Raw genomic sequence first — 13268 nt, forward strand, 5'->3', positions numbered from 1 at the left:
ATAGGAATGCTAATTTACGGATGTTAGACGGGCAGTTATGCAAGTTGCGACGAATATACCCAAGAGATTCGGAAGCGTTTGAGCATATGGTTGGGATTTGAAAAGCTCAGGAAAGGTTCGGTGTAAGATTTAAGTCTAGATATTTATATACTGATGCCTGAGATCGTAGATTTGTATTTATATAATAGGTAAACCTATGAATTGATGTTTTTCGCGTGAATGTCGTTAGTTTGCCTTTAGATGAGTCAAGTTTCATTTGCCAGTCTTCACACAATTTGGTAGCGAGGTGAAGGTCCTCTTGAAGAATGCGATGATCATCAAGGCTGCGAATTGGTCGATATAATAGACAATCATCGGCAAAAACACGCATGCAGGATGAGATGCTATTGGTCAGATCATTCAGGCTGCCCTGCGGGGTACAAGAACTGACATATGCGAAGGGTGACGTAAAATTATTAACGACTGTAAATTGCTGATGATTTGTTAGAAAGTTACGAATCCAGGAGAGCGTTAAGCAGTCTAATTTGAGAACGGATAACCTGGAAATTAAATGCCAATGAGCTACATGGTCGAAGGCTTTGGAGAAGTCGCGAAAGATGCACTGCCTGAAGACTACAGTCCATGTTAAAATTCAGGTCTGTAGTGAATTCTAGTAACTGCGCCTCACATGTCAAGCCTCTCCTAAACTCATGTTGGTTAATAAAGAAAAGATATTTGATTCCAGATGATCATATATGTGAGATGCAATGCTATATTCAAGCATGTTGCAGCAAATACTTGTCAAGGATATTGGACGATAGTATATTTTTGTGTACCGATATTACTTTCGCAATTTTCCAGTATAAGGGAAGCTGGCCTGATGGTAACGACTGGCGGAAAATGAGACATAAATATTTGCTGGGTAGTATGACTCTATTCTTTAAGATTTTTGAGTTGATATTATCGACACCCGAAGAAGTAGTCAGCTTGAGGTTATTTATGAGGCCTGTGATACCATCCTCTGCTACATAGATGGATTGCATGTACTGGTAATCTGGATCAGTGACTTGCGGCAGATTTGAACGGTCTTATATTATGAATATGGACAATAAAATGCATTAAATACGACTGGGCATTCCTTGTCACTGATTAGACATTGATTGCCATCGCTTATTGAAATGTGATGCGAGCCACTATTAGGTGAAATCGGCTGCCAGAATGTTTTGGGGGTTGTTTTTAAGTAGTGAAGGTAGATCTTTAGAGTAGTATTTTCCTTTAGCCTCGCTTAAAGACGAGCAGTAGTCTTTCAAAAATGAGCTATATTTATCCCATACCATGGGTGAGTTTGTACGCTTTGCAGTTGGGTATAGCCTTCTTTTCTTGTTTGTTAGCCTTCGAAGGTACCTGGTGAACCAAGGGTTCACCAGGTACCTTCTGCACCAGAATAACAGTCTATCGCCTGTCATTCTGATTAGGGTGATATACGTTTCCTCTAAAGCACAAATCTTTTTATTAAACAGAAGCCAGTTTTGGTCGACTGACCGAGTAGAAAACGAAGCTAAAAAGGTGCCAGAAAGAAATGTCTCAAGTTCTTTGCTAATATTGTCATAGCCGCCTCTGTAGTAATCACGGATGGTTTTGTTAGCTTTTGGTACAGGAGAACTAATATGATGCATTTTTCTGTCTATGCCTGCGGAAGCGAACATGCTGCAAGCCTTTAGTTAATTCACTCGACGTGAAGGAACCTGTGACGGCTTCAGAAATATTTGGCTGCGATCACGGAAAGGTCGCCTTCAGTTTCCGTTTATTGTGTTTGCCTGTGAACATTTACGGTGAATGTGCGTTTGTGACTACTAAAGTACAGCACGTATCGTGTAACTTCTAGTACCTATGAAACGAGTTTGGTTTTGTGCCGAAGCAAGCTTCTTGTAACTGCTTTTGTGCCAGTGAACTCTCCAGTAATGTTCATGTCTGCTGCTTAAGTGATCCTTTAGTAATTTTACTATGGTCCAGTTTGTCTATCAAATCTTTAGTACTTTTACTGTGTGCGACCACTGAAGCAGGCCCGCAGGAAGTCTGGAGTAGCTTCCTTCATGGCTAAGACACCTGCGAGCTTGCCAGTAAATATTGAATTTATGTGCCTGCGACCGCTGAAGTGAGCCAACCCTCCGTACTCCTACTAACTTCTTTGTACCCACCCCCACCTTTGCAGAGGGCTTTTAAAGTTCTTTTACTGGCCGAGGTGCATCCGACAAACATTAGCTCAACTGAAATGGCCGTGACACTGCACGAAAACGTGAATGTTTGCTCTGGTGAGCTTTACTAGAACTTGTTATGGATGCATAGCGCATTTGCTCTATAAATGGATCATCATACAGCAGCTGTGTACGCCTACATATGACTACTGAACTAGCCTCAAGTAAGTGCATTAATGCCTAATGTAGTTGTCACATATTTAGCATAACTCGTGTTAGTGTGTGTAACTGCTAAATATGGCCTAGAGTAATGCTCTGGTAAGTTATGGTGGCTAGCATATCTGAACTGCTCAGCGCATTTTACATTGATCGCATTGTGTCCACGGAAGTGAACCCGCTGAAAGCCTCATGATAACTTCTGTATTGGCCCCACTGCGAATTTTAAATTTTCTTGCTACCCAAAGTGAATTTGTAAGTATTTTACTTCATGCATACTTTTACTAACCATGGTGCGTCATAAATAACTCCTGATGGCTGATCTTGTGTGATCAAATTATTGAGTTTTATTTGTTTGCATTGATGCGTTTTACTGAAAACTGCTGAGTGCATCTGAGAGTTGAACTCGTGATCTTCCTGCAACTATTTATTGAAATAAATTCTGTATTTGTAATGGGATTGTCAAATGATTCAGCAGCCTGTAGAACTTAGTTCTGTAGCTTCGTTCCTGTTAGCACAGAAATACATAGCTTGCATGCGTATATGTTTTGATTTAATTAATTTTTATCAAATTGTATGTAATGATTAGCTTACCGTAGCACGCAATTATATGCCAATGCTTTACTGCACTGCAGCCTTCTTCAGCATGCTTTTGAGATGCGGTGGGCTGTCGTCATGGCCTGTTTCCTGGTACTTCAGCTTTTGCAGGACAAAAATGTTTGGTCGCCTTATTGGACCGCTGGGATGGATATTCAGGAGCCATGAAATTCCTTTTCATGATTGCCCCACAAGCGAATACAAAACCAGGCCAAACTTTCTTTGCTAAAGGTGTGTAAGATTCAGCAGGCCTGCTGCGCTGCTAGGGCATAATCTGAGGAATGTCTCAATTATGTTAATTTATAATCAATATGGACATCCTGTGGATATCCTAAATCTACAACCAAATGTCCCACAAATGTCTTTTACACGATTGGTAAGAAAATGTCCCAGATGTACTCAGGATTAAGGGATAAGAATAATCGACATTTAAACGTCTCTTGGACGTCCGCATATCCCATTATGACGTTCGTGGGACATTTCTATGAACATCAATTTGCGTGCATGGGACAACCCCATGGACGACACAGGGACGTTCGCGTGTCCCGTTTTGGACCTCTGCTGGAAATCTGTGGGACGTTGGTGGTCCGATGGGTTATCTTGCAAGGTGCAGTAAACGTTCCATTATCCGATTTTGATGTACGATGGACGTTCGTTGGATGTGTATTTTCTTGGCGGCGGACAATCCTACGGACATCCGTAGTACATCTTTTAGACTTCTGTGGATGTCCGAAAGACGTCAAAATATCCGTTGTGGAATGTCCTTTGGATGTGCACTGGATATCTGTGGTCAAATGGGTAGTAAAGACAAGACAACCCATTGTGCGGAACCCAACGCATATATTTACGTGTCGTCGACGACGATGTCTTGACACCGCTCTATTGTGCAGTCTTGTTCCGGTTCTTTGCGACGCACAGTACAACGAAGACGGAGTAGCCGAAGAAAGAACGGGACTTCTGCTGCGTCACGGGACTTCCATCATTCGTGGCATTGTCAGCTTAGCGGAGGAATGTGCTGAGGAGCTGCTGACCAATTTCACCAACGAACGGAAGTACGTCAGCAAAGGCACCACGGTAGTATCCCTTGACGAAACTGACAATGCTCAATACCGTTTTACTGTTCAAGAGGAAGCAATAGTTGATGTGGCACGAATGTATCTGTCGTCTACGTTGGTCCAAGTTTATGGCCGAAAGCCAGACAATTGGATTGTTTCTCCTTGACATCGCGAGTTGGGCAAACGCCGCTGGCTAAGCACGGCATAATAACGGAGGTCACAGCAAGATCCATTCGCGAAAATCCGTACCGTGTGGCTCAGAAAGTAGCGTGTGGCCCCTACACCCACGTGTTGTTTTGTTTTGGAGCCATCCGTGTAGAATTCCATGTGATTTGGATATTTGTCCTGAAGAGCACGGAATTCTTGTATGATGTGTTCGTGTGGAGTGTCTCTTTTCTTTAAATGTGTTAATGTGCAGTCGCACAACTGTGTGAAATCTTACCACGGGGCGAACCGTTGTGCATTCTTGGCAACCTGGAGGACTTCGTGGGGAATGTCATTATCCCGACAGTATTGATCATACCGCAGGGCAAGTGGCCTAATCATGTTCGGTTTATTCGTGTAGTGTATGCATGAGTTGCGCTGTGTGACGATCTTGTAGCATATGTGTTGCGGTGAGGACTGAATTCTGAGTTGGTAAGAGAATGTGAGTAATGCTCTGCGCTGCTGTAATGAGGGTTCATTACACTGAATATATAAACTTTCAATAGCTGACGTTCTGTAGGCGCCACTTGCCAGTCGCAATCCATGGTTATCTACTGGATCAAGTAGTTGGATGTAGGATTGCCTGGTTGAGCCGTAAACCACGGAGCCGTAGTCTAAAAGGCTACGCACAAGAGACCGGTAAATACGTAAAAGACAGGTTTGGTCGGAACCCTAGTGCTTATGAGATAAAACATTTAGGGTATTCATGCTTTATTTGCCTTAATCTTTACTGTTTTAATGTGGGCTAGGAAGTTTAGTTTTTTATCAAAGATTACTCCCGAGAATTTGTATCCTTGCTTTACCTGCAGTGCGACATCATTGAAATTTAGATCCGGGTCCAAGTACAATCCTCGTCGTTGCGAGAATAGCACTGTAACAGTTTTTTTAGTAGAGAAGCGGAAGCCATTTTCCTCAGCCCACTCCATTAGTTTATTAATTGTTATCTGGAGCTGCCTTTCACATGTTTGTAAGTTTGTGGAGCGGCACGCTATTTGCAGATCATCGACGTATATTGAGTGCATGAAATAGGGAGGAATGACTTCGTTAACAGAGCTCATTTTTACTATAAAGAGTGTTGTGCTTAGTACGCATCTTTGTTGCACATCATTTTCCTGAATGAATGCACGTGACAGCGCCGTTCCTAAACGCACCTGGAATGTTCGGTACGACATGAAATCGGCTAGACATTTCAGCATTCTACCTCGGTTTCCTAAATCTGCTATGTCCCTTACGATGCAAAACCTAATGTTGTGTCGTACGCCTTTTCAAGTATAAAGAAAACTGTGAGACAATATTGCTTGTGTAGATAGGCCGCACGTATCTTGTCTTCTAGCAGGACTAGGTGGTCTACTGTGGAGCGACCTTTCTTGTATCGACACTGATTGTTATCTAGCAGGTTCTCCGTTTTAAGTACGTATGCCAATCTTATGTTCATGATGGCTTGATAGGACTTTGCAAGACAACTTGTGAGTGCTCGGGGTCTATAACTGGTTGCTGTTGTGGGAGGTTTTCCAGCTTTCAAGAAAGGGATTATGATGGCTTTCTTCCACTCTTTGGGCATTTTTCCCGCTTCCCAGATTATGCTGAAGAAATGAAGCAAGGTCTCAACTGCTTTAGGGGATAGGTGAGATAGCATTGCATAGTGTACCCTGTCCGGACCAGGTGCTGTTTTCTGCCACTAGTAAGTACTCTGCTGATTTCTGGAAGTGTTAAAGCGGCATTATACAGTCTTTCTGAACTTCCTGTAGTCGGAAGCTTTAGTTTTTCTGTTAATTGCTTATGTTTTAGAAATGCAGCAGAGTAGTTTTCCGAGCTTGATATGTCATGGAAATGTTGCCCTAATATGCTTGTTCTTCTATATTTGTTTGTGTGCCTGGAGGTGACAGTATGGGGATAGTGTAAGAAGCGTAATCGCCTCTGAACTTGCGAAGCTGATCCCACATTTGTTTGGATGTTATTTAGCTATTTATAGACGAGACATAATTTTTCCAGGACTGTCTTTCGGCTTGTCTGAGTGTGTACCTGGCTTTCGCTCCATCTGAAGCCGCAAAAATCACTGTAAAACAGAGCAAATAAACGTTTTTCATCATCATCATAGCTTATCCTTTTTTGAAAGGGAGTAGATTATCTTGTGCTGGGTATCGCCGAAAGATACCCCACGCTTTCTTTTGTAGTTTTTTTTGTTTGCGTACATTGTTTCGTCCGCCAGGGTTTTAGGTTTTTTTCTTAGGAAGCCACACGATGCAGCAAGTATACAGGCGGTGATCTTATCATTCATTTCATTTATGGTTAGCTCATCTGATATGTTATCCAGAGTCGCCTTTTCAGTAAAGAGAGGCCAGTCTGCTAGATGGAGATTCCAACGGGGTGGCCTCAGTGGGATGGTAGGAAAACGAGATGTTCTTTCAATGATAGCAGGCATATGATCACTACCATAGCGGTTCTCAATAACATTCCACTGAAAATCGCCAAAAAAAGATGGAGAGCACAGTACCAGATCTGAGCAACTCATAGCTCTTGTGCTTGGGGAGTAGTAAATTGCCGCACCGGTGTTTAAAAGGCATATGTGATTTGTTAGGATAAAATCTTCAAGCGTTTAACCCCTGTTGTCAGCAGTTTTACTACCCCATAACCTGTTATGTGAATTAAAAACCGCCTATTAAAAATGGTTCAGGTAGCTGGCTTAAAATTAACTCTAGATCTCTTACGGTAAAATGTGAATGCGGCGGAATGTATACTCAACAAATGGTTATGGTTTTGTGAGCTAAAACGCTGACAGGAACGGCTTCTATGTGAGTGGTAATGGGAACTACTCTGGCTGCTATACCGCCTGGCAGAACAATGGCTACACCACCTCACAGCCGGTTCGCCTGAGTACGGTCGCGCCGTACAACACTGAGACCTTTTAAAATGTTTTTGTGTTTTTCGCCTAGGTATGTTTCCTGTAAACACAGGGCCACAGGAGAGAAGTTACTTGACATGTCTTTAATGTCACCTAAGTTGTGTAAAATCCCTCTACAGTTCCAGTGGATAATAATAGCCATCTTAAAATGGGAATATAAGAAATGGCACTACGGAAAAATAAAGAGGTGAGGTATAGGTGACATGGATTTAAAAGGGCTAATACAAATGAGCAATAACCTTTAGGTTAACGCTTTCTTATTTTGAGTTGGTATTGGGATTTTGTCCCTCTTACCACGCTAGAGAGAGCGCTTGTCTTTCGGTGTCAATGACACCGGGTTTTTGTGTCGACCTCCATCGCTCTCTCTGAGGCGCTGGAGGACCGAGTGTTAGGCGCCGGAACACGTGCCTCGGGCCTATGGGCTCGTTTGATTTTAGGGCCCTGCGGGACTGGTGTCTGCATTGTCGTCGATGAGGGTGGAGCAGTACTGACTGCTTCCACCACGGGGGCGGGGGGAGTCACTGCGGCACCACTGCGCGTGGGCTCAGAGGACTCCGGAGGCCTCTGTGACGCTGCCCCCGCCTGCGTCACTTCGGCATAAATTCCTCGCGAAAGATATTGACACGTGTACTTATCTTTATCGGGCGACCACGTTTCAACTGTAATCGCACAGCGCGGTACGCGCCTGCATGTATCCCAAGTTTCTGGAAAGTTATCGATGCTTCTACCCGGCTGTCTGTTGTCGCCGAACCTTGTGGTATCTGATTTCATCGCGTGCGCGAATGGTGTAGAACTTTGTGGAAGGCACGCGGGCCCGAACGATTAGTCTGGAACATTCGACGACTGCTGTATAAAAGCCGACGCGCTTGACCCGCTGATCAGATTTTCGCCATCTTTACGGAAGAAATGAGCCGTCTGTTCCGCCACGCCGACCCGGATATGGCCGAGGAAAAGAAAGTTCGCCTACTCATGCGTGGTGTGAAGGAAGAACTTTTCGGCCCAATGGTACGAAGCCCACCGACGACCGTAGCAGAGTTCCTACGCGAGGCCACCGGCATTGAGAAGACACTGGAAATGCGGAACCGGCAATTCAACCGCCGCACGAACTCTACGTATTATGCAGGAATTCAATCCCTGGCCACCGACTATCTGCGCGAGACTATCAGAGTTGTCGTACGGGAAGAGCTGCAGAAGTTGTATCCGAGGTCGCACCATCAAGGGGCCTCAATCGCCGAAATCGTCAAAGATGAGGTTCAGCGATCCCTTGGAGTTCTTGAGGTGCAACCAGAATCACCGCAGCCGGAAGCAATGACGTACGCAGCCGCCGTCGCCTGCCGTGAAGGCCCCCCTGCGCGACCGCGCCAGGGTCCTGCAACGCCGCAATTCCGTCGTCCGCCGCCGCCAGCGCGCCCACCCGTCGCCCAGCGCACCTACGCGAGGAAGACGGACATTTGGCGAGCCCCCGACCACCGCCCGCTCTGCTATCACTGCGGAGAAGCCGGCCATGTGTACCGCCGATACCCATACCACGACTTGGGACTGAAAGGGTTCGCCGTCAGCGCGCCGCGTCCACAGCTTGGCGAGCGCCCACGTGACATCGCCGATTACCTCGCCGCTACTCAGTGGAGCCCTCGACGGCCGTCCCGTTCGCCGTCACCACGCCGCTACCTGTCACCGCAGCGCCGACCATACACCGGCCCAGCCTGGGGCCGCTCCGGGCAGCAACTAAAAGCAGCAACCGATGGAGGTGCGGTTGCTGTTCGTCGAACTGACGAAGATCCTCCGCCGCCGACGAAGACGACGAACAGACCATCTCGACGACATAATAACGACCCGCCGCCGTCCCGACGAAGTCAGGAAGCCAAGACTACACCGACGAAAGACGACTTGACGACGCGACGTTCCAGCTTCTGTTCAACACGACGCAGCCGTGATCCGACGCCAAGACCTAACTGCAACGCCAGAGAAAGAACCACCGACCTCGACGTGCTTCTCGACGGCCACGCAGTCACTGCCTTAGTCGACACAGGGGCCGATTACTCCGTAATGAGTGGACACATCGCCGCCCAGTTGAAGAAGGTTAAGACTGCATGGGAGGGTCCCCAAATTCGGACCGCTGGAGGACACCTCATTACGCCGACTGGAATCTGCACAGCAAGAATTACCGTTCATGACCGGACTTACCCTGCCACCTTCGTTATCCTCCAACAGTGTTCGCGAGACGTCATTCTCGGCATGGACTTCCTGAACCAACATGGCGCAATCATCGACCTGAAGTCGAAGTCCATAACGCTGTCGGAAGATCGAGCGATACCGCCGGAAAGCTCTAGTAGTCGCCATGCCTTAAATGTGCTCGAAAGTCAAGTCAGCATCCCGCCTCGCTCCAGCATTGTTATTTTGGTCGGCACCGAAACACCCGCTGACGTAGAAGGCGTCATCGAAGGCGACCAACGTCTACTGCTCGACCGTGAAATTTGCGTCGCAAGAGGGATCGCTCGACTGCACGGAGGAAACACGAAAGTGTTGCTCACAAATTTCAGCAAGGAGTTCAAGCACATCAACAAGGGCACGATGATCGCATACATCGAGGAAATTGTGGAAACCAGCGATGCCTTTGTCCTCTCGGATTCTGTCGCATCTACCCCGACGACCATAGTTCCCGAGCCAGACTTCCACATAAGTCCAAGTCTCCCCGTGATTAAGCAGCAACAGCTCAGAAGTCTGCTTCGACGATACAAAGGCTGCTTTTCGGCGTCATCGAAGATTCGACAAACACCAGTCGCAAAGCATCGCATCATCACCGAGGAGTGCGCTCGACCACTCCGCCAGAGCCCTTACCGAGTTTCGCCGCGAGAACGTGCAGCTGTAAGAGAACAAGTCGACGAAATGCTGCGCAACGACATCATCCAGCCGTCGAAAAGCCCGTGGGCATCCCCTGTTGTCCTGGTAAAGAAAAAGGACGGAACCCTACGTTTCTGCGTCGATTATCGTCGCCTGAACAAGATCACGAAGAAGGATGTGTACCCCCTTCCACGGATAGACGACGCATTGGATCGGCTCTGCAAAACGAAATGCTTCTCGTCGATGGACCTCAAGTCTGGCTACTGGCAAATAGAAGTCGACGAGAGAGATCGTGAAAAGACTGCATTCATCACACCAGACCGCCTCTACGAGTTCAAGGTCATGCCATTCGGACTGTGCTCGGCGGCTGCAACGTTTCAGCGCGTCATGGACACGGTGTTAGCCGGACTGGAGTGGCAGACGGGCCTTGTTTACTTGGATCACGTCGTTGTCTTCGCCGGAAGTTTCGACGATCACCTTAGGCGGCTTGCAACAGTGTTAGAGGCCTTTAAGTCATCAGGGCTCACTCTGAAGCCGGAAAAGTGCTGCTTCGCTTACGATGAGGTTTTGTTCCTAGGCCACGTCATCAGCAAATCAGGAGTACGCCCCGACCCACAGAAGACAGCTGCCATCGCAAAATTCCCGCTGCCAACATGCCAGATTCCTTGGCATGTGTGCCTACTATAGGCGCTTTGTCAAGGACTTTTCACGCATCGCGGAGCCGCTAACACATCTAACCAAATGTGATGTCGAGTTCAAGTGGGAAACGCCGCAGGCCAAGGCATTTCAAGAACTCAAACGACGCATGCAGTCGCCACCGGTACTTGCACACTTCGACGACGACGCCGATACCGAAATCCACACTGACGCCAGTAGCCTCGGCCTCGGTGCCGTCCTAGTCCAGAGGAAAGAAGGACTTGAACGGGTGATATTGTATGCTAGCCGGTCGCTGTCAAAAGCGGAAAGCAATTATTCTACGACTGAAAAGGAATGCCTCGCCATCATTTGGGCTACAGCTAAATTCCGCCCTTACCTCTATGGGAGGCCATTCAAAGTCGTCAGTGACCATCACGTGTTGTGTTGGCTAGCTAACTTAAAGGACCCTTCAGGACGGCTGGCGCGGTGGAGCCTCAGACTGCAAGAATATGACGTCACGGTAATATACAAGTCCGGAAGAAAACACTCCGACGCCGAGTGCTTATCGCGCGCCCCCATCGATCCCCCGCCGCAAGACGACGAGGATGACGACGACTTCCTTGGGATAATAAGCGCCGAAGACTTTGCTAAACAGCAACGAGCAGACCCGGAGCTAAAAGGCCTCGTCGAGTATTTGGAAGGAAACACCGACGTTGTCCCTAGGGCATTTAAGCGCGGGTTGTCTTCGTTCACGCTACAAAACAACCTGCTCGTGAAGAAGAACTTCTCACCAGTCCGCGCCAGCTACCTTCTTGTTGTACCGTGAGCGCTGCGTCCAGAAATACTGCATGCCCTACACGACGATCCAACCGCTGGGCACCTCGGATTCTCCCGGACGCTGTCGAGAGTACAGGAAAGGTATTACTGGCCGCGTCTGACCGCCGACGTCGCCCGTTACGTCAAGACATGCCGAGACTGTCAACGACGGAAGACACCACCGACAAGGCCAGCAGGATTACTACAGCCGATCGAACCTCCTCGTCGACCATTCCAGCAGATTTGGATGGATCTGTTGGGGCCGTTTCCGATGTCAACATCCGGGAATAATTGGATCGTCGTGGCGACGGACTATCTCACCCTCTTTGCTGAAACTAAAGCTCTACCAAAAGGCAGCGCAGCCGAAGTGGCGAAATTTTTCGTCGAGAACGTCCTGCTGCGACATGGTGCCCCAGAAGTCCTCATCACCGACAGAGGAACGGCTTTTACAGCAGAGCTCACCCAAGCAATTCTGCAGTACAGCCAGACAAGTCACAGGAGGACAACTGCCTACCACCCGCAGACGAATGGTCTCACGGAGCACCTCAACAAGACCCTCGCCGACATGCTAGCAATGTACGTCGACGTCGAGCACAAGACGTGGGATGCGGTCCTGCCGTATGTAACCTTCGCTTACAACACGGCGGTGCAAGAAATAACACAGATCACGCCGTTTAAGCTGGTCTACGGCAGGAACCCGACGACGACGCTCGACGCCATGCTGCCCCACGTCACTGACGAAGAGAATGTTGACGTCGCTAGCTATCTCCAGCGCGCCGAAGAAGCCCGACAGCTCGCCCGCCTGCGAATCAAGAACCAGCAGAGGACCGACAGCCGACACTACAACCTCCGACGACGCTTCGTCGAGTACCAGCCCGGTGACCGTGTTTGGGTTTGGACCCCTATACGCCGACGAGGGCTGAGCGAGAAGCTTTTGCGTAGCTATTTCGGACCATACAAAATCATCCGGCGTATTGGCGCACTGGACTATGAGGTCGTGCCAGACGGCATTTCGCTATCACAGCGGCGCCGCTCACGACCTGAAATAGTTCACGTTGTGCGACTCAAGCCATACTACCAGCGTTGATGAACTTTGGGGCTTCGCGTAACGGGCCTTTGGACTTTGCTTCTTTTCGCTGTTTTGTTACTTATGTTTAATAAGCGTCCTTTTGTGTTTCACTTTCTTATATTTGTAGCATCGGGACGATGCTTTTTAAGAGGGGGGTATTGACGCGTGTACTTATCTTTATCGGGCGACCACGTTTCAACTGTAATCGCACAGCGCGGTACGCGCCTGCATGTATCCGTAGTTTCCGGAAAGTTATCGATGCTTCTACCCGGCTGTCTGTTGTCGCCGAACCTTGTGTTATCCGATTTCATCGCGTGCGCGAATGGTGTAGAACTTTGTGGAAGGCACGCGGGCCCGAACGATTAGTCTGGAACATTCGACGACTGCTGTATAAAAGCCGACGCGCTTGACCCGCTGATCAGATTTTCGACGATCGCCGAGCGTGTTCGCAGCTATCGTTGTGCATAAGTGTAGCCTGTTTTGTGGGCACGGGTTCGCCCAATAAAAGTTAGTTTTGTCGTTCACAGTATTGGTGCTGTGTTATTCAACGTCACCACCACGTGACAATATGATAGCCGCTTTCTGGCTTCAAAGAACGATATTTTCTCTTTTACAGTTAGTGCAGTGATTTCCTTTTTCCAGCATGGGCAAGACCGCGAGTAAACTGGATGATCTCCTTTACAGTTAACACAATATGGCGAAGAGGTGCAGTTGTCAGATTGGTGATCATTTGAGCTGCATTTAGCACAGGTTGCTTG

Source organism: Dermacentor andersoni, chromosome 7, assembly GCF_023375885.2.
Source record: "Dermacentor andersoni chromosome 7, qqDerAnde1_hic_scaffold, whole genome shotgun sequence".
Lineage (NCBI taxonomy): Eukaryota > Metazoa > Arthropoda > Arachnida > Ixodida > Ixodidae > Dermacentor > Dermacentor andersoni.